Here is a 22,500-nt window from a genome sequence, read left to right on the forward strand (position 1 = left end):
TCGCTGGACTGCTCAACATAAACTCCACGAGAGTTTCCGGCGTCACAACCGCTGCATCATCCTCGCCGAGCAATGCTTGCCGAACCTCTGCAAACCTCGGGCAGTCAAAGAACGCATGTTCAGCACTCTCCACAACTCCCGGGCACCTAACACAGTCAGCGGATGGCGCCAGATGTTTGGTATGCAGGTATTCATGAAAGAAACCGTGGCCGGAGAGAATTTGCGCGAGATGGAAGGTCATCTCTCCGTGCCGCCGGTTCTTCCATGCCGCCAAGTCCGGGATAACTCGGTGTGCCCACCGTGTGTAGCGGCTTTCTGGTTCCAGCTGGTCCCACTGCCGCTGCCACTCGGCGATTGTGTTTATTCGCTCCTCGATGCGCAGCTCCCGCAAACTCGCTCCCGTCGCCTGATGTCGCTGGTAACAACGAGCGTCCTCCGTCACCTGCAGCACGATGGGGATGACGCTGGCAAGGACCGTTGCCACCTCGTTCCTCACCGTAACGAAGGTGCGGGCCACCGGCCGTGCGTAAAGGCCCTGCACCCGGTTCAGCTGCCTGCGACACGCCCGAAGCTTGACCGCTTCATGCCAAATCGGCGCAGCGTAGCGGAGAGTAGAGTCCACCACCGATGACAACAACCGTCGCTTCGCACACTTAGGTCCGCCATGGTTACGAAGCAACCTGGAGATGGCCTGCGCCACACGGAGCGCCTTCGACGTGGCCTGCTCAACGTGTGGCCTCCACGACAAGTGATCCTCAAGAATGACCCCGAGGTACTTGAGCGTGCGGGTCGGCATCTTCTCCACTCCGTCGATCGTCACTGGAACGCGGGTGCGTTCTCTCCGCATTGTCGAAACAATGACCAGCTCGGTTTTGGCCGGAGCAAGCTCCAGGTGGTGTTGCGCCATCCACGAGCTGATCATTCCTATCGCCGTTTCAGCTAACCGCGTCGCCGCCTCCGGTGTCGTCCCGCTCGCCAGCACCACGACGTCGTCGGCAAAACCGATCACCTCAGCGCCCTCGGGTAGCGCCAGCCGAAGCACGCCGTCGTACATGGCGTTCCACAGAGTCGGGCCCAGGATTGAGCCCTGTGGAACGCCCGCCGTGACCGTTCGCCGCACTGGTCCCTCGCTGGTTTCAAACACCAGCCTCCTCTCAGAGAAGTAGCTGCGCAACATTCTCTGGAGGGCTACTGGAACTTGCAGCTTCTGCAGGGCAGCCGCGATCGCCTCCCAACTGGCGGAGTTGAAGGCATTCCTGACATCCAGTGCTGCCACCACCAGACATCGAGGATCCCGCTGGTTGGTGCGATGGAACGTCCTCGCGTGCTGCCCCCTCTCGATCACACGTTCGATGGCCTGTATCGTGGAACGGCCGCGCCGGAACCCGTACTGCCTTGGCGACAGTCGCGGAGCATCGCTGTTCTCCAAGTGGTCGTTCAGTCGATCAAGGATCACCCGCTCGAACCCCTTGGCGACTGCTCCCAGCATGAGCAGCGGACGATATGATGACGGGTCGCCCGGCTGCTTGCCCGGCTTCGCGATCAGCACAAGTCGAGCCTCCTTCCACGCCGCAGGAAACTCGCCTCGCTCGAGCAGCTGGTTGTACACGTCCACGAAGACCTCCGGGTGCTTCCGCATCGCTGCCTTCACCGCAGTGTTGGGGATGCCGTCCAACCCTGGCGCCTTGGACGACGCCATCCGCTCAGCCAGCAGCAGAACCTCCGAGCTCGTGACCGGCCTCAGAGCGACGTGTGAGGCGGTGCTTGCTTCGATGTCCGGCCACTCGAACGCTGGATGCTCCGGGAACAAGGCGTCAACGATCGGACCAAGAACAGCTCGATCCGTTTCCGGTGGCGCCCGGCCGCGAAGCTTCGCTCGCACAACCTTGTACCCGAGACCGAACACCTCAGCCTCGACGCCGTCGATCAGCTCCTGAAGGCTGCTCTCCTTGCTGTTCTGGATACTGGCCTGCAGCAAACGACGACAATCCTGCAGTCCGGCAGACGTCACAGCACGCTCCGACGGTTGAGCCCGGCGATGGGCTGCCTCCGCTGCTTCGCACTCTTCCCTCAAGCGCTCGATGTCCGGAGACCACCAGTACACCTGGGGCTTGCGATGGAAGGTAGCCCCGTGCACTCTCTCCATGGTCTCATCGCACGCCCGAGTGAGTCCGCCAACCAGCCCCTCCGGAGTGTCGACCTGTCCGAAGCGGCCGACTGTGAGGGCGATGTCAAAGCTCTTCCGAACGAACTGCGTCGTCTTCCACCGAGTTCCGGCATGCCTGGCTGTCCCGTCACTGGCTGCTGCTTGGCTTCGGTGCTGCTGGCCACGTCGCTTGTTCCGTTGACCCGGAACCTCCACCTGGAACTCGATGTACTCGTGATCGCTGCCGGAGAAGCGGTTAAGCACGCGCCATGAGTCCGGCCGCACAATGGATTGACTGGCGAAGGAGACGTCGATGACGCTTTCCCGTGCAACCCCGTTGCCCTTGAAGGTGGGCACGTTGCCACGGTTCAGCGTCTGCAGCGCCAGCTGCTCCACCACGCTTAGGAGCTCCTGCCCCTTCCGGGTAGTGCGCGCACTCCCCCACTCCTCGTTCCAGGCGTTGAAGTCCCCAGCCAGGACTGATGTTGTGTGTCCCACCAGCGACACCTCCACCGCACCAAGAAACTCCTCGAAGTCCTCAAGACCGCTGCTGGGCGACACGTAGCAGCTGGCGAAAGTGACTCCCGCTATCGTGGCAACCACCAATCCCGGGACGACGCTTCCCCACAGACGCTGGATGGGGTAAGCCCCCGTTGCGACGATCGCCACGCTCAACTCCTCATCAACAGCCCATCGCGGATCATCTCGAGGCGGCCGATACAGCTCACAGGCGAGCACCACCTGAACATCCAGCTCGCGAGCCGTCTGCATCAGCAGGTCCTGAGCTGTCCTGCTCCGCCCAAGGTTGATCTGCAGCACCTTTAGCGCCGGCACGTCAGATGACCGACCGGATGCGGGCCGCTGCACACGGCACAGCACACCTCCGCCGTGCAGCTCTTCGCCTGATGATCCGGCTTCCCGCAACGAATGCAGCTGGCCGAGCGATCGACCTCGCTCGTGCACGCTGCCCGGACGTGTCCCATCTCCAGACACTTGTAACAACGTTGCTGCCGCGTCTGCATTGGAGCCACCTTCCGGATCAGGCAGGACGTGTACTTGATTTTGACAAACTTCCCGTCCAGCTCCTCTGCCGCCTTCGTTGTCACACGAGCTATCGCCACCTTCGTGCCGTCCCACGCTGGTCGCAGCCGAACCGAAGTCTCCTCCACGGTGTGCTGGCATAGCTCGGAGAGTGCCTTCGCCACGTGTGACTCCTCCGCTAAAGGGTCGACCGCGTCCATCCGGATGTCGACCGTGGGAGTCACCAAGCGTGCTGAAGCCGGCAGTTCCGCCTTCGCGCACACGTCTTTGATGCACTGCAGCACCTCTGCAGCATTCGCGCTCTCCTTCAGCTCCATAACAAGTCGGGAGCGTGTGGTGCGTCGTCCGACTCCAAGGGCATCTGCGTACTTCACCATCTCTGGAGCCCCACGCACAACCTGGTAAACCTCCGTCCAGGTTTGTCCCTCTGCTGGGGCGACCTCGATTGCGTCCGGCTTGGTCTTGCGCTGCCGTTGTCGCCCTCCGCCTCGCCGTGTTGCAGGCTGACTACGCCAGACCTGTTGCCCCTGCTGTTGTTGGGGCTGCTGTGACGATGGTCCTGCAACCACCTGTCGCTGGACCTTTGCCCGTTGTTGTTGCAGCTGCGGCCACTGCTGCTTCTGCTGCTGCTGCTGCTGCTGCATGCTCGCTGATTGACGTGCCGGCTTACGGCGCACCACCTCAGTCCAGGAGCCGCCTTCCTGGTCCGGAGACGGCTCCACCATAGCCGTCACCGCAACCTGCTGTCGCTGCCGCTGCTGCTGCTGCCCACGCTGCTGCTCACTCTGCTGCTGCTCCATCCGACGCCGTGGCATTGGGGTCGGCGAATAAGCCACAGAGGCGCGTATCGGCTCGCCCAGCTGCTGCTGACCTCCGACCACCTGCAAGATAAGCTCATTAAGCGCATCACGCTCGCGCCGATGAGCCTCACGATCGAGCCGTTGTGCCTCTCGAAGTGCGGCGATTTCCGCCGCCGCTATCTCCTCCCGACGTACAGCCGCCGAGAGTGCCACCTCCGCATCGCGACGAGCATTCGCTTCTGCTGACGCCATCTGGACCCGGAAGAGGGACAGCTCCTCTTGCAGCTTGGCGAGCATGGCCCGCAGCTCCTCGTTTGTGCGACGAAGCTCGCGCATCTCCTCATCGCGTTGCGCTGCCGCACCGGTAGAGGTCGTCTCCTTGACGACCGGCATCGACGACTTCGTAAGCAGCACTCGCGGCTGCAATGAAGGACGAGTCGTCGGCGCAACCCTCTCATCCGTCGACAAGGTCCTCGACCGCAAAGACCTTGCACCGTCCATGATGCTTGGCTTCCCCAGGTGCCAAGCAAACCCTAATAAAAAGAATCAACTTACTTGCCTCTCCGTTGATCGACTCCGGATTGATGGCAGCAAGTAGGTCTCGCCGAGACGAATCCAACGAGGTGTCGGACGTCCAAATCGGACCAGCGGTTCCGAAACGGTGCACGGTTGAATTTCTGGCGCACACACACACACACACAAAACCCAGTTCCGGGGCCGTTCACTGGATCGCCCCCCCTGGTACGGCAAGAGCTGGCTCTCGCGAAGACGATTCCAGGGAGGTGTCGCACGTCCGGATCCGACGAAAACTGACGGAGTGGTGCACGATTTGGCCACCGATTTTCACACACACACACGGTCGAATATGTCCGGCACTCTGGCCACCGCACTATGGGCCCGATTGACCCGTTGAAGGCACGTATCGACGCGTCTTGCCGAGACGCGTAAAACGAAGTGCTGGCCGTCCCGATCGGTCCACTTTTCACGAAGTTGTGCAATAAAATGTTTTTCCGCACTAACACTAATGCACTCGCACACTAACACCACCAAACGGATTTTTCCAGATAGCAGAACTCAGCCGTTTATGGACCGATCCTGGCGATCCACGGATCGATCGACGCGCCCGGCCAAGCCCTATCCGGTGGTGGGTGGGTTGAGGGGGTGGTGGGAGGAAACTGGCCTCCAAAAACCCGAAAAACCCCCTTTTTTCCGCCTTTTCGCTGGTTTCCGGGCTGTTTCCAGTCCGATCGACTGCCGGAAAATTTTGTTTGATGCTTCCTCGTGTTCCGGTACTGATGGGACTCTTAAACTCACCAAAAATCAGCGTTTACCTCGTCTAAAAATTGATCTTCCGATCCGCTCAATGGATCGCCTCCGAAACAACGGCAACAGCTGCGTCTCGTCGGCGCATTTGCAACGAGGTGCCGGACTTCAAAATCGGACCAGCGGTTCCGAAACGGTGCACAAATGAAAATTCCGCTCACACACACGCACACACAAAACCCAGTTCCGGGGCCGTTCACTGGATCGCCCCCCCTGGTACGGCAAGAGCTGGCTCTCGCGAAGACGATTCCAGGGAGGTGTCGCACGTCCGGATCCGACGAAAACTGACGGAGTGGTGCACGATTTGGCCACCGATTTTCACACACACACGGTCAAAATGTCCGGCACTCTGGCCACCGCACTATGGGCCCGATTGACCCGTTGAAGACACGTATCGACGCGTCTTGCCGAGACGCGTCCAACGAAGTGCCAAACGTTAAAATCGGTCCACTTTTCTCGAAGTTGTGCAATAAAAATGTTTTCGCACTAACACTAATGCACTCGCACACTAACACCACCAAAGGATTTTTCCAGATAGCAGAACTCAGCCGTTTATGGACCGATCCTGGCGATCCACGGATCAATCGACGCGCCCGGCCAAGCCCTATCCGATGGTGGGTGGATCGAGGGGGTGGTGGGAGGAAACTGGCCTCCAAAAACCCGAAAAACCCCCTTTTTTTCGCCTTTTCGCCGGTTTCCGGGCTAATTCCGGTCCGATCGGCCTGCGGCCAATTTTCCCGGGTGAGTCCCGATGGGCCACTCCTGTTACGATGATTAAACCCGCGCCAGGTTGCAGGGTTGATTTTTGAAAATTCAAAAACCGGGCCGGAAAAAACTCCCTGGTTTTTGGGAGTAGCGGGGGGGGACTTGGCACACGTGTAGAGGACCCCAATCGAGGGCCGGATGCCAAAATCCAAGTGGCCAGGTGGCCAACAGACCGAGTTATTAAATTTCAAAAATTTAATAACTAATTAAATAATATTGGCCTTCCACTTTGCCAAATCTTCAAGATGTCGCCCGAAAACACGTGGTGGATTTTACACGCACTTTTTGAAACCGGAAATGCAAAAAACCTCCAACTTTGGGCGCTAATAACTCCGTTGGTTTTCAACGCACAGAAACGTCAGACCACTTCAACGAATCGGGACGTTCTCACTTAACGTTCTACAATATTTTTAAATCGATTCGCGCACTTATAGAGGGCAATATAAACCGGACACTCAAAAACACCAGTTTTTTGATGACCACTTCCGGTGGCATACACACACACGCACAAACTTCACACCGTTGGATGCGTCTTTTCAATACGCGTCTTTTGATGTTTCACTTTTGAAAATCCGTGAAGAATTGACGAAGTTATTCACGAAAAACTGGTCCCCGGAAAATCCCATACAAATTGTATGGCGGGAACCGAAACCGGAAACGCGAAAAACCTCCAACTTTGGGCGCTAATATCTCCGTTGTTTTTCAACGCTCAGAAACGGCAGACCACTTAAACGAAAGGTCTTTTTCGCGATAATCACGTTCACATATTTTTAAACCGATTTCGTTCAATTTAAGTGTCACTTTTGAGTCATAACCTCACTTTTTCACTTTTTCACCTGTAGTTTTGAGGTTATGTAACGCACACTCGGCACACACACTTCAATCGATGCGTCTTTGAAATACGCGTCTTTTGATGTTTCACTTTTGAAAATCCGTTAAGAATTGACGAAGTTATTCACGAAAAACTGGTCCCCGGAAGATCTCATACAAATCGTATGGCGAGAGTCAAAACCGGAAACGCGAAAAACCTCCAACTTTGAGCGCTTATATCTCCGTTGTTTTTCAACGCACCGAAACGGCAGACCACTTCATCGAATCGGGATAATCTCACTTAATGTTCTGCAATATTTTTCAACCGATTCGCGCACTTTTAGAGGATAATACTAACCGGACACTAGAAAACACTGGTTTTCCCCTCCTGTGGGGGAGGGGGTGGATATGGGAGGGGCGGGGGGGTGACGATCCGGTGCTCCACTCCGAGACCTATCCACCGATACCCCGGACGTCCCTCTAGCCCGAGGGGTTACCGAGATATCCCACTTTAAAGGATTTGTCCGGAAGTTTGATAACTCGGTGTTGGAGTTCGATAACAGTTATCGAACTACTTATCAAACTTTTTCAATCCTCTATAGCTCCGGAACCACTTGTCCGATCCGGGCGTCCGACGGCTCCCCGGAAAGGAAATTTTGTCCTCTTTTGAAATATTTCAAGGTTGAAATATTTCATGAAATATTTCGTGAAATATTTCACGTTTTCCTCAAAAACGCTCGTATCGATATGGTTCGAGTGGGGGGGGGCTGGGGAATACTCTTCCGAACAACACCAGCGCCACCTGTGGGTAAATCTCAAACTATTCTGCTTTAAACGCACTATTCGCAAATTCGCACGGGAGCGCTCGAAAAAACACGTCCGTTCACTTCGGAGGTTTCGCTCAGACTACCACAGGGATAACTGGCTTGTGGCCGCCAAGCGTTCATAGCGACGTGGCTTTTTGATCCTTCGATGTCGGCTCTTCCTATCATTGTAAAGCAAAATTTACCAAGCGTAGGATTGTTCACCCTTTCAAGGGAACGTGAGCTGGGTTTAGACCGTCGTGAGACAGGTTAGTTTTACCCTACTGGTGTGCATTGTTTGTCGCTATCTTAACGGAATTCCTGTGCAGTACGAGAGGAACCACAGGTACGGACCACTGGCTCAATACTAGTTCGAACGGACTATGGTATGACGCTACGTCCGCTGGATTATGCCTGAACGCCTCTAAGGTCGTATCCAATCCGAGCTGATAGCGCTTCTTATACCCATTAGGTGGTCGTAAGCTAGCGGGCCTAACAACCCTCCGAGAACCGTCCGTGCTGTCCATTGGCACACTGGCGTCTCATCCCCGCTTACTACTAGGCCGCAAAGGGCGGGTTCGCGCTGCACGTGTTAGTACCATACATGTTGGGAACACCGGTGGACGAGCTTGCCGACTGTGGATATCACTAGTTTCGACACCTACGACCGCCCGCAAACGACGGGACTACAGGCTGGGAGCTTCAAGTTGTAGAGATGCGTTCGCATCGATCCTCTCAGGCGACCCATGCTTGGTGGTTAGTGCTTGCGCGTGCGCGCCCCGTGTGTGCTGGAATTGGCCAACCAGTGCACATTGGTGGTGCGTACCGTGACTTGCACCATGTGACGAGAGTGTTGAAGAACACTGTGTGGTGACTCTATGCCTATGTGATGGGGTGCTTGTAACACACGACCGAACCGACGGCTCGTTGGATGGTCACGACAGTGTGGTGCAGGTGCGCCCATGTGTAACGAATACATTGAGTGCCGTTGGAGGTTAGCGGTTGGTTGGTTGCATGCTACAACTTCGCGTTGTACATGGGCTGGCCGCTGCGCTTCCTTCGGGTAGCCACTCGATGTTGATAGGCTTGGTGTGTTGTGTTCGTTGACTTTTGGTTCATTCCAAAAGTCTTCGGACTTAGATAATTTTACAAGTGTCGGCGCTCTCGGACCGAAAATAAGAAGACAACTAAGAAGAAAAAGAGAAAGAAGCTAATAGTGGAAAGTATTCTTCTTCAAAGAAGGAACAAAAATTTTACAAGTGTTGAAAAATTTCCTAAGTCCAAAAAATTTTCTAAGTCCAGAAAATTTTCTAAGTCCCACAAAATGGAACATGATGAAGAAGATACAGAAGTTGAAAATTTTTCTAAGTCCAAAAAATTTTCTAAGTCCAGAAAATTTTCTAAGTCCAAAGTGTTGGAACAATTTCCAAAGGCCCATAGGTTGCACTGAATTTTCCTAAGTTGGCCACAAGTACCCATGAGGTATCGAGAAGGTTCACCCGAAGGACATAATATGTCCCAAAGTACCGATAGAGCACCCACAAAGAGCACCCAATTGGCCTAAGTTGGCCAAAAGTACCGATAGAGCACCCACAAGTAGCACTGAGTTGGCCTAAGTTGGCCAAAAGTACCGATAGAGTACCCACAAATAGCACCGAATGGGCCTAAGTTGGCCAAAAGTACCGATAGAGTACCCACAAGAAGCACTGAGTTGGCCTAAGTTGGCCAAAAGTACCGATAGAGTACCCACAAATAGCACCGAATGGGCCTAAGTTGGCCAAAAGTACCGATAGAGTACCCACAAGAAGCACTGAGTTGGCCTAAGTTGGCCAAAAGTACCGATAGAGTACCCACAAATAGCACCCAGTTGGCCTAAGTTGGCCAAAAGTACCGATAGAGCACCCACAAGTAGCACCCAATTGGCCTATGTTGGCCAAAAGTACCGATAGAGTACCCACAAATAGCACCGAATGGGCCTAAGATGGCCAAAAGTACCGATAGAGTACCCACAAAGAGCACCCAATTGGCCTAAGTTGGCCAAAAGTACCGATAGAGTACCCATAAGCAGCACCCAATTGGCCTAAGTTGGCCAAAAGTACCGATAGAGTACCCACAAATAGCACCCAATGGGCCTAACATGGCCAAAAGTACCGATAGAGTACCCACAAGAAGCACTGAGTTGGCCTAAGTTGGCCAAAAGTACCGATAGAGTACCCACAAATAGCACCGAGTGGGCCTAACATGGCCAAAAGTACCGATAGAGTACCCACAAAGAGCACCCAATTGGCCTAAGTTGGCCAAAAGTACCGCCAAGTAGCACCATAGAGGCCCGAGTAGAGCGAAATGTGGGCCAAATTGAACATTTGAAAATTTTTACAAGTCCAGAAAATTTTCTAAGTCCAGAAAATTTTCTAAGTCCAAAGAGTTGGACAAATTTCCTTAGGCCCAAAGGTTGCACTGAATGTTCCTAAGTTGGCCATCAGTACCCATGAAGTATCGCGAAGGTTCACCCGAAAGACACAATATGCCCTAAAGTACCCACAGAGTACCCACAAGTTGCACCCAATTGGCCTAAGTTGGCCAAAAGTACCGACAAGTAGCACCATAGAGGCCCGAGTAGAGCGAAATGTGGGCCAAAGTACCGAGTAGTTGCAACAAATGCCCAAATGGATACCAAAATGTGGTACCAAGCACCTAACTGTTGCAACAAATGCTAGCTTTCTGAGCAAAAGCTGTGGACCAATTTCGTAGAAGAACCGCCTAGGCGAAAAGGCAAAAATCGCCGAAGCTGGCCCGCTCGCAGAGCTCGCGGGCCAGGAGATACTCATAGGGCGATTTACTAGAGTGGGGAACTTGAGAATTTTTGTGTCCGAGACTTTGGGCAACTTCGCGGCCGCCCCCTTAAAGTAAAAGATTTTCTCTGGGTGCCTAAAATTCGCAATTCCCGCAAAGTCGGGAAGACGTTAAAGTTTTTGCCCAAAAAATGGCCATCGATTTAAGGTGATTTTCCAATAAGAAAATTTTTCCTAAGATGAATTTTTTCGAATATTTCCTAAACTAAGCGTCGGAGCACATGGCCGTGGAGGAACTTTTGGTAGCTTTTGGCAAGGGCTATCGGATGAAATAATGCGAAAGGCCATCGGAGCGATATTGGATAAATGCGGGCCCATAAACGTACCTAAGAAGTGAAAATTGGTACCTTGCACGCAGGATGCAAGAAATGCTTGAGTGTTAACCATCATCGGTACCAAGTACCTAGGTTATATCGAGTGCGTAGATGGAAGTCGGTACCAAAGGGAAACCTTCCTAGGCTAGGTGCACGCAAGTGAGTATGGATCGATCAGTAGAAAGATGGGAAGCCATAGGAAACCTTCCTAGGCTAGGTGCACGCAAGTGAGTATGGATCGATCAGTAGAAAGATGGGAAGCCCAAGGAAACCTTCCTAGGCTAGGTGCACGCAAGTGAGTATGGATCGATCAGTAGAAAGATGGGAAGCCCAAGGAAACCTTCCTAGGCTAGGTGCACGCAAGTGAGTATGGATCGATCAGTAGAAAGATGGGAAGCCATAGGAAACCTTCCTAGGCTAGGTGCACGCAAGTGAGTATGGATCGATCAGTAGAAAGATGGGAAGCCATAGGAAACCTTCCTAGGCTAGGTGCACGCAAGTGAGTATGGATCGATCAGTAGAAAGATGGGAAGCCCAAGGAAACCTTCCTAGGCTAGGTGCACGCAAGTGAGTATGGATCGATCAGTAGAAAGATGGGAAGCCATAGGAAACCTTCCTAGGCTAGGTGCACGCAAGTGAGTATGGATCGATCAGTAGAAAGATGGGAAGCCCAAGGAAACCTTCCTAGGCTAGGTGCACGCAAGTGAGTATGGATCGATCAGTAGAAAGATGGGAAGCCCAAGGAAACCTTCCTAGGCTAGGTGCACGCAAGTGAGTATGGATCGATCAGTAGAAAGATGGGAAGCCCAAGGAAACCTTCCTAGGCTAGGTGCACGCAAGTGAGTATGGATCGATCAGTAGAAAGATGGGAAGCCATAGGAAACCTTCCTAGGCTAGGTGCACGCAAGTGAGTATGGATCGATCAGTAGAAAGATGGGAAGCCCAAGGAAACCTTCCTAGGCTAGGTGCACGCAAGTGAGTATGGATCGATCAGTAGAAAGATGGGAAGCCATAGGAAACCTTCCTAGGCTAGGTGCACGCAAGTGAGTATGGATCGATCAGTAGAAAGATGGGAAGCCCAAGGAAACCTTCCTAGGCTAGGTGCACGCAAGTGAGTATGGATCGATCAGTAGAAAGATGGGAAGCCATAGGAAACCTTCCTAGGCTAGGTGCACGCAAGTGAGTATGGATCGATCAGTAGAAAGATGGGAAGCCCAAGGAAACCTTCCTAGGCTAGGTGCACGCAAGTGAGTATGGATCGATCAGTAGAAAGATGGGAAGCCATAGGAAACCTTCCTAGGCTAGGTGCACGCAAGTGAGTATGGATCGATCAGTAGAAAGATGGGAAGCCATAGGAAACCTTCCTAGGCTAGGTGCACGCAAGTGAGTATGGATCGATCAGTAGAAAGATGGGAAGCCCAAGGAAACCTTCCTAGGCTAGGTGCACGCAAGTGAGTATGGATCGATCAGTAGAAAGATGGGAAGCCATAGGAAACCTTCCTAGGCTAGGTGCACGCAAGTGAGTATGGATCGATCAGTAGAAAGATGGGAAGCCCAAGGAAACCTTCCTAGGCTAGGTGCACGCAAGTGAGTATGGATCGATCAGTAGAAAGATGGGAAGCCCAAGGAAACCTTCCTAGGCTAGGTGCACGCAAGTGAGTATGGATCGATCAGTAGAAAGATGGGAAGCCCAAGGAAACCTTCCTAGGCTAGGTGCACGCAAGTGAGTATGGATCGATCAGTAGAAAGATGGGAAGCCATAGGAAACCTTCCTAGGCTAGGTGCACGCAAGTGAGTATGGATCGATCAGTAGAAAGATGGGAAGCCCAAGGAAACCTTCCTAGGCTAGGTGCACGCAAGTGAGTATGGATCGATCAGTAGAAAGATGGGAAGCCATAGGAAACCTTCCTAGGCTAGGTGCACGCAAGTGAGTATGGATCGATCAGTAGAAAGATGGGAAGCCCAAGGAAACCTTCCTAGGCTAGGTGCACGCAAGTGAGTATGGATCGATCAGTAGAAAGATGGGAAGCCATAGGAAACCTTCCTAGGCTAGGTGCACGCAAGTGAGTATGGATCGATCAGTAGAAAGATGGGAAGCCCAAGGAAACCTTCCTAGGCTAGGTGCACGCAAGTGAGTATGGATCGATCAGTAGAAAGTGGGAAGCCCAGTACCAAATGCCCTAGTGAAGACCGTAAACGAATATCATGAACCGAGAAGGAGCACCAAATGCCCTAGTGAAGACCGTAAACGAATATCATGAACCGATAAGGAGCACCAAATGCCCTAGTGAAGACCGTAAACGAATATCATGAACCGATAAGGAGCACCAAATGCCCTAGTGAAGACCGTAAACGAATATCATGAACCGAGAAGTAGCAACGAATGCCTGAAAAAGTACCAAGTCCACGGTATAGAGTAACGAGAGTTAACCGCCGTGATGTATGCAATGAGGGCAGCCATTGCATGGGTTCTGGACTTGGTTCGCGAATAACTTTTTTGCTAGACATCGGACAAAGTTGACGTGGAAGAACGAAATGTAGCATTTGGTGCCACCTATCCAAAACTTTTTCAAGATTGTAGATCCGATCGATACAGCCTGAGTTATAGGCAAAAGTTGGTGCAAAATTGAGCATTTTTAATGGTGAAAAATCGGTACTCCTCGAATAGCTCCTGTTGGAAGCATCGGACCACATGGTCGTGGAGGAACATATTGTAGCGCGCGGTGTCAAGTATCGACACCCAAAACCGCATGTCCGATGGACGGAAAATGACCAAGTTATAGTGAAAACTTGGTTGCACCAAATTCCCGAAGAAGTGCAACGAGAAGGTGAATGCGATGGTTGTTCGTCGAATAGCTCCGGCCACAGACATGGTAGCGATTAGTGGTGCATGGAAGAAATCTAGCCACAAGTGCCATCTACCCATGGCCAGAAGAAAGTGTGGCCATATCTTGGATACCGGCGGAGCTATGGGGCAAATACGGGCCAAAAATGGTGCAAGTTGGACCAAAAATCCGACCAAGTGCGCGATGCGCTTTCGTGAATAGCTCCGGCCACAGACATGGTAGCGATTAGTGGTGCATGGAAGAAATCTAGCCACAAGTGCCATCTACCCATGGCCAGAAGAAAGTGTGGCGCTATCTTGGATACCGGCGGAGCTATGGGGCAAATATGGGCCAAAAATGGTGCAAGTTGGACCAAAAATCCGAAAAAGTACCTAGGTAAATGCGATGGTTGTTCGTCGAATAGCTCCGGCCAGAGACATGGTAGCGATTAGTGGTGCATGGAAGAAATCTAGCCACAAGTGCCATCTACCCATGGCCAGAACAAAGTGTGGCCATATCTTGGATACCGGCGGAGCTATGGGGCAAATACGGGCCAACAATGGTGCCAGGTGGACCAAAAATCCGACCAAGTGCGCGAGGCGCTTTCGTGAATAGCTCCGGCCACAGACATGGTAGCGATTAGTGGTGCATGGAAGAAATCTAGCCACAAGTGCCATCTACCCATGGCCAGAAGAAAGTGTGGCCATATCTTGGATACCGGCGGAGCTATGGGGCAAATATGGGCCAAAAATGGTGCAAGTTGGACCAAAAATCCGAAAAAGTACCTAGGTAAATGCGATGGTTGTTCGTCGAATAGCTCCGGCCAGAGACATGGTAGCGATTAGTGGTGCATGGAAGAAATCTAGCCACAAGTGCCATCTACCCATGGCCAGAACAAAGTGTGGCCATATCTTGGATACCGGCGGAGCTATGGGGCAAATACGGGCCAACAATGGTGCCAGGTGGACCAAAAATCCGACCAAGTGCGCGAGGCGCTTTCGTGAATAGCTCCGGCCACAGACATGGTAGCGATTAGTGGTGCATGGAAGAAATCTAGCCACAAGTGCCATCTACCCATGGCCAGAAGAAAGTGTGGCCATATCTTGGATACCGGCGGAGCTATGGGGCAAATATGGGCCAAAAATGGTGCAAGTTGGACCAAAAATCCGAAAAAGTACCTAGGTAAATGCGATGGTTGTTCGTCGAATAGCTCCGGCCAGAGACATGGTAGCGATTAGTGGTGCATGGAAGAAATCTAGCCACAAGTGCCATCTACCCATGGCCAGAACAAAGTGTGGCCATATCTTGGATACCGGCGGAGCTATGGGGCAAATACGGGCCAACAATGGTGCCAGGTGGACCAAAAATCCGACCAAGTGCGCGAGGCGCTTTCGTGAATAGCTCCGGCCACAGACATGGTAGCGATTAGTGGTGCATGGAAGAAATCTAGCCACAAGTGCCATCTACCCATGGCCAGAAGAAAGTGTGGCCATATCTTGGATACCGGCGGAGCTATGGGGCAAATATGGGCCAAAAATGGTGCAAGTTGGACCAAAAATCCGAAAAAGTACCTAGGTAAATGCGATGGTTGTTCGTCGAATAGCTCCGGCCAGAGACATGGTAGCGATTAGTGGTGCATGGAAGAAATCTAGCCACAAGTGCCATCTACCCATGGCCAGAAGAAAGTGTGGCCATATCTTGGATACCGGCGGAGCTATGGGGCAAATATGGGCCAAAAATGGTGCAAGTTGGACCAAAAATCCGAAAAAGTACCTAGGTAAATGCGATGGTTGTTCGTCGAATAGCTCCGGCCACAGACATGGTAGCGATTAGTGGTGCATGGAAGAAATCTAGCCACAAGTGCCATCTACCCATGGCCAGAACAAAGTGTGGCCATATCTTGGATACCGGCGGAGCTATGGGGCAAATACGGGCCAACAATGGTGCCAGGTGGACCAAAAATCCGACCAAGTGCGCGAGGCGCTTTCGTGAATAGCTCCGGCCACAGACATGGTAGCGATTAGTGGTGCATGGAAGAAATCTAGCCACAAGTGCCATCTACCCATGGCCAGAAGAAAGTGTGGCCATATCTTGGATACCGGCGGAGCTATGGGGCAAATACGGGCCAAAAATGGGTAAACTTGTACGGTCCAAAGCCAAGGGTAAATTTTTTTATTCCTCTAATAACTTCTAGCACAGACATTGAATCGGTTGGTAATGTATGGATGAAATGCAGCAAACAGTTGGAACTACCCATAAAATCTTAAAGATTGACGATCCAATGTATAGAACCGGAGTAATGTGCGATACTTGGTGAAAAATCGAGTGAAAAATTAACTATAAACTGTTTTTGGCCCATAACTCGAATACTAGACATCGGAAGGGGGGGTCGTAGAACGATTTTTTGTTGCCCTATCGATTCCCTATCGAACGAGCAAAAGTTGTTTTTTTGACCAAAAAGGACCCCTACTCTAGTAAAATTGGCCTGATTTTACTAGTCCTCGGTACCCGTACAGGCAAAATGAGCAAAATGCTCAAGTATGAATGGTTTTTGGCCCATAACTCGAATACTAGACGTCGCAGGGGGGTGTCTTAGAACAATTTTTGGTAGCCCTTGAAATTATCTATCGATTGACATATACTTGATTTTTTGGCCAAAAAGTTCCCTAGACTAGTAAAAATCGCATCATTTTACTAGAGTCGGGTACCCTGGACGAAAAACCGCTATAATTGCGGTTTTTGGCTAATAACTCGAATACTAGACGTCGCAGGGGGGTGTCGTGGAACAATTTTTGGTAGCCCTTGAAATTATCTATCGAATGACATATACTTGATTTTTGGCCAAAAAGTTCCCTAGACTAGTAAAAATCGCATCATTTTACTAGAGTCGGGTACCCTGGACGAAAAACCGCTATAATTGCGGTTTTTGGCTAATAACTCGAATACTAGACGTCGCAGGGGGGTGTCGTGGAACAATTTTTGGTAGCCCTTGAAATTATCTATCGAATGACATATACTTGATTTTTGGCCAAAAAGTTCCCTAGACTAGTAAAAATCGCATCATTTTACTAGAGTCGGGTACCCTGGACGAAAAACCGCTTAAGTTGCGGTTTTTGGCTAATAACTCGAATACTAGACGTCGCAGGGGGGTGTCGTGGAACAATTTTTGGTAGCCCTTGAAATTATCTATCGAATGACATATACTTGATTTTTTGACCAAAAAGTTCCTAGACTAGTAAAAATCGCATCATTTTACTAGAGTCGGGTACCCTGTACGAAAAACCGCTATAGTTGCGGTTTTTGGCCAATAACTCGAATACTAGACGTCGGAGGGGGGTGCCGTAGAACAATTTTTTGTAGCCCTTGAAATTACCTTTCGAATGATATATAGTGGTTTTTTGGTCAAACAGTGACCCCGAGACTAGTAACCCTCCATACACAAAACCGCCTAAAAAGTTTTGGTTTTGCAAAATTTTGAAAAGTGCGTCAAAAAAATTTTTTCAAAAAGTACCAAATCGTGATCAGAACTCACTATAGACCATAAAAAGTGAAATCCGATGATCATTTGCAACACTTGGTCAATCGAGAAAAATTTCACTTTTTTACTAGAGTCGGGTACCCTGAACGAAAAATCGCTCAAGTGATGGTTTTTGGCCAATAACTCGAATACTAGACGTCGGAGGGGGGTGCCGTAGAACAATTTTTTGTAGCCCTTGAAATTACCTTTCGAATGATATATAGTGGTTTTTTGGTCAAACAGTGACCCCGAGACTAGTAACCCTCCATACACAAAACCGCCTACAAAAACTTTGTTTTGAAAAATTTTGAAAAGTTCAAAAAAATTTTTTTTTCAAAAACTACTAAAACGTGATAAGAACTTACTATAGACCATGAAAAGTGATATCCGATGATAATTTGCAAAAGTTGGTAACTAGTAAAAAATTTCACTTTTTTACTAGAGTCGGTGCAACGAGAAAAAAAAAGTCCGTGATGGAGAAAAATGGCACGTTTTCCACGCCTGTACGCTTTCGTTTTCTATATAGGGGGTAGGTGAGCCAGAAGCATGAATTTGACTGAGTACGTATCTTTATGAATTGGGCCCTTCTAAATCGATTGAGACTACCCCCAGGACGATCGGACGACTGCTTCTGGCTCAAAATGTGGTTTTTAGATTTTGATCGTCAATTATGAGAGAAAAAATCGATTAGAAGTAAAGATACGAAATGCTTGGTCTAAGTTGGGAAACGACTTCGGATATTTGTTGGACGTTGTCGTAGAAGGTCCGAGGACCAAGGAAAAGTGATTTCCAAGTGGATTTATGCACTATTAGTCGATGGTAAGATGTGAAATTAGTAGAACTTACCATACAGTTTGCGAAGTTGAAGCAATCGGTTGGTGAATATGGTACTGTCTGTCCAATTTGGTGGTTCGGAATGAGTGAAACGATGTTGATGATGGATAGACGTTCCGATTGCCCCCGATCGGGGAACATATAGTGGTCTTTAAGGTCCAAGTACCTATGTTTTGGTAAGCAGAACTGAGAGTTAAAGGATGAAAGTCGGCCATTCCTAATATCATCCTATCGGTGGTTCGCGAGTTGTTTGAGGACCGGAGCAGCTCGCGATGAAACGGTCCTAGGGTATTGGTTATCCATCCAAGGAAGAGTAAATGCGATCCTAGATGTGTGTCGTTGGCCGTTCTACCGGCATCGCCTATCGATGAGATATCGACGGGCATGCCTTACTCGAAAGTTGAATTCTAGGATCGATGGTCAAACAGACCTATGAGCGATAAACCAAACTGAACACGTATTGATGTCGGCTTTTCCTATCATTTGATGCCGCAGGTTGTTTAGGGACCGGAGCAACTTGCGGCCGAGACGGTCCCCGGGGGTTTCTTTCTCCAAGGAGTGGAAACTATTAAGCAAGAGTTGTAGCAAGATACGATCCTCTGATGTGTCGTTGGCCGTTCATGCGGTATCGCCTGTCGATGATATATCGATGGGCATGCCTTACTCTACCGACCTTCTAATTGAGAGTATTAATCAGGGATCGATGGTCAAACAGACCTATGAGCGATAAACCAAACTGAACACGTATTGATGTCGGCTTTTCCTATCATTTGATGCCGCAGGTTGTTTAGGGACCGGAGCAGCTTGCGGCCGAGACGGTCCCCGGGGGTTTCTTTCTCAAAGGAGAAGAAACGATTAAGCAAAAGTTGTAGCAAGATACGATCCTCTGATGTGTCGTTGGCCGTTCAAGCGGTATCGCCTGTCGATGAGATATCGATGGGCATGCCTTACTCTCCCGACTGGATTACTGAGAGTTTAATCAGGGATCGATGGTCAAACAGACCAATGAGCGATAAACCAAACTGAACACATATTGATGTCGGCATTTCCTATCATTTGTCGCAGGTTGTTTAGGGACCGGAGCAGCTTGCGTCCGAGACGGTCCCCGGGGGTTTCTTTCTCTAAGGAGTGGAAACGATTAAGCAAAAGTCGTAGCAATAATCGATCACCTGATGTGTCGTTGGCCGTTCTTGCGGTATCGCCTGTCGATGAGATATCGATGGGCATGCCTTACTCTCCTGACTGTTTAATTGAGAGTTATAATCAGGGATCGATGGTCAAAAGACCTATGAGCGATAAACCAAACTGAACACGTATTGATGTCGGCATTTCCTATCATTTGTCGCAGGTTGTTTGGGGACCGGAGCAGCTTGCGACCGAGACGGTCCCTTCCCGAAAGATGGTGAACCGAGTCGTCTGGCGTAAAAACCGGACGACTCGAAAGGGCTTGACCCTTTCAAGTGAGCGATAATCACGCTCTACGCTCAGTTCGACAGCTGCAAGGCAATCACTCGCTAAGTTCAGAGCTAATACATGCAACATGCCGGCATTGTTTCCACCGACGCATGGATTCAAGACTGGTGCACTTATTAGTTAAACCGTTCGCCTCCGGGTGTTTCGAGTTCAAGTCTGGATGAGGATTGATCTTGCTGGTAATAGCTTGAGCCCTTAAGGGGTCGAAGCGTACATCTTGAGACCATGTACAACATATTACCAAATCGGCACCATGGGTTCGGGTGCAAGTGATGTAACCGTGAAAGATGTTGAGCAGCCCAACATCGGTTTACACACGCATAATAGGAAGGCAGCGCTGTCGACTGGTCAGTCGTGTAAGAAGTGTGCATTATCGATCTCCAATATATGAGCTCAGTATGACAGCCCAATTGGTAATCCTCGGGACCTCCAGAAAGGAAGCTGGATGAGGATTACCAAATCGAAAGTTGATAAGTGTAGTGGTACCACTTAGTCAACTTGTATCCCGAAAGATGGTGAACCGAGTCGTCTGGCGTAAAAACCGGACGACTCGAAAGGGCTTGACCCTTTCAAGTGAGCGATAATCACGCTCTACGCTCAGTTCGACAGCTGCAAGGCAATCACTCGCTAAGTTCAGAGCTAATACATGCAACATGCCGGCATTGTTTCCACCGACGCATGGATTCAAGACTGGTGCACTTATTAGTTAAACCGTTCGCCTCCGGGTGTTTCGAGTTCAAGTCTGGATGAGGATTGATCTTGCTGGTAATAGCTTGAGCCCTTAAGGGGTCGAAGCGTACATCTTGAGACCATGTACAACATATTACCAAATCGGCACCATGGGTTCGGGTGCAAGTGATGTAACCGTGAAAGATGTTGAGCAGCCCAACATCGGTTTACACACGCATAATAGGAAGGCAGCGCTGTCGACTGGTCAGTCGTGTAAGAAGTGTGCATTATCGATCACAAATATATTGGTGATCTGTAGGTTGCGCATACACCATGCCCGGTGTAAAGTGCCGTGGTCCCCCCCGGGGGGCTGCATCAAACCGTTCGCCACGCGAACTACCCAATGGAACGAACTCTATGCATTTAATAAGAAGAAGAGATGATAATGAAACACGGTCGATTTAAGAGTTGAAAACGTTGAAATACCTATAAGCAAGTCTTAAGTTGGTGGTGACCGTTACGCCCCAACAAATTGGTGCCTTACCCTACACCAAAGAGCCATTCAACATGGTTCAAGTGAGCGATAATCACGCTCTACGCTCAGTATGACAGCTGCAAGGCAATCACTCGCTAAGTTCAGAGCTAATACATGCAACACGCCGGCATTGTTTCCACCGACGCATGGATTCAAGACTGGTGCACTTATTAGTTAAACCGTTCGCCTCCGGGTGTTTCGAGTTCAAGTCTGGATGAGGATTGTTCTTGCTGGTAATAGCTTGAGCCCCTGAATAAGGGGCCGAAGCGTACATCTTGAGTAAATGTACAACATATTACCAAATCGGCACCGTGGGTTCTGGTGCAAGTGATGTAACCGTGAAAGATGTTGAGCAGCCCAACATCGGTTTACACACGCATAATAGGAAGGCAGCGCTGTCGACTGGTCAGTCGTGTAAGAAGTGTGCATTATCGATCTCCAATATATGAGCTCAGTATGACAGCCCAATTGGTAATCCTCGGGACCTCCAGAAAGGAAGCTGGATGAGGATTACCAAATCGAAAGTTGATAAGTGTAGTGGTACCACTTAGTCAACTTGTATCCCGAAAGATGGTGAACCGAGTCGTCTGGCGTAAAAACCGGACGACTCGAAAGGGCTTGACCCTTTCAAGTGAGCGATAATCACGCTCTACGCTCAGTTCGACAGCTGCAAGGCAATCACTCGCTAAGTTCAGAGCTAATACATGCAACACGCCGGCATTGTTTCCACCGACGCATGGATTCAAGACTGGTGCACTTATTAGTTAAACCGTTCGCCTCCGGGTGTTTCGAGTTCAAGTCTGGATGAGGATTGATCTTGCTGGTAATAGCTTGAGCCCTTAAGGGGTCGAAGCGTACATCTTGAGACCATGTACAACATATTACCAAATCGGCACCATGGGTTCTGGTGCAAGTGATGTAACCGTGAAAGATGTTGAGCAGCCCAACATCGGTTTACACACGCATAATAGGAAGGCAGCGCTGTCGACTGGTCAGTCGTGTAAGAAGTGTGCATTATCGATCACAAATATATTGGTGATCTGTAGGTTGCGCATACACCATGCCCGGTGTAAAGTGCCGTGGTCCCCCCCGGGGGGCTGCATCAAACCGTTCGCCACGCGAACTACCCAATGGAACGAACTCGATGCATTTAATAAGAAGAAGAGATGATAATGAAACACGGTCGATTTAAGAGTTGAAAACGTTGAAATACCTATAAGCAAGTCTTAAGTTGGTGGTGACCGTTACGCCCCAACAAATTGGTGCCTTACCCTACACCAAAGAGCCATTCAACATGGTTCAAGTGAGCGATAATCACGCTCTACGCTCAGTATGACAGCTGCAAGGCAATCACTCGCTAAGTTCAGAGCTAATACATGCAACACGCCGGCATTGTTTCCACCGACGCATGGATTCAAGACTGGTGCACTTATTAGTTAAACCGTTCGCCTCCGGGTGTTTCGAGTTCAAGTCTGGATGAGGATTGTTCTTGCTGGTAATAGCTTGAGCCCCTGAATAAGGGGCCGAAGCGTACATCTTGAGTAAATGTACAACATATTACCAAATCGGCACCGTGGGTTCTGGTGCAAGTGATGTAACCGTGAAAGATGTTGAGCAGCCCAACATCGGTTTACACACGCATAATAGGAAGGCAGCGCTGTCGACTGGTCAGTCGTGTAAGAAGTGTGCATTATCGATCTCCAATATATGAGCTCAGTATGACAGCCCAATTGGTAATCCTCGGGACCTCCAGAAAGGAAGCTGGATGAGGATTACCAAATCGAAAGTTGATA

Source organism: Anopheles funestus (genome assembly GCF_943734845.2).
Source record: "Anopheles funestus chromosome X unlocalized genomic scaffold, idAnoFuneDA-416_04 X_unloc_23, whole genome shotgun sequence".
Classification (NCBI taxonomy): Eukaryota; Metazoa; Arthropoda; class Insecta; order Diptera; family Culicidae; genus Anopheles; species Anopheles funestus.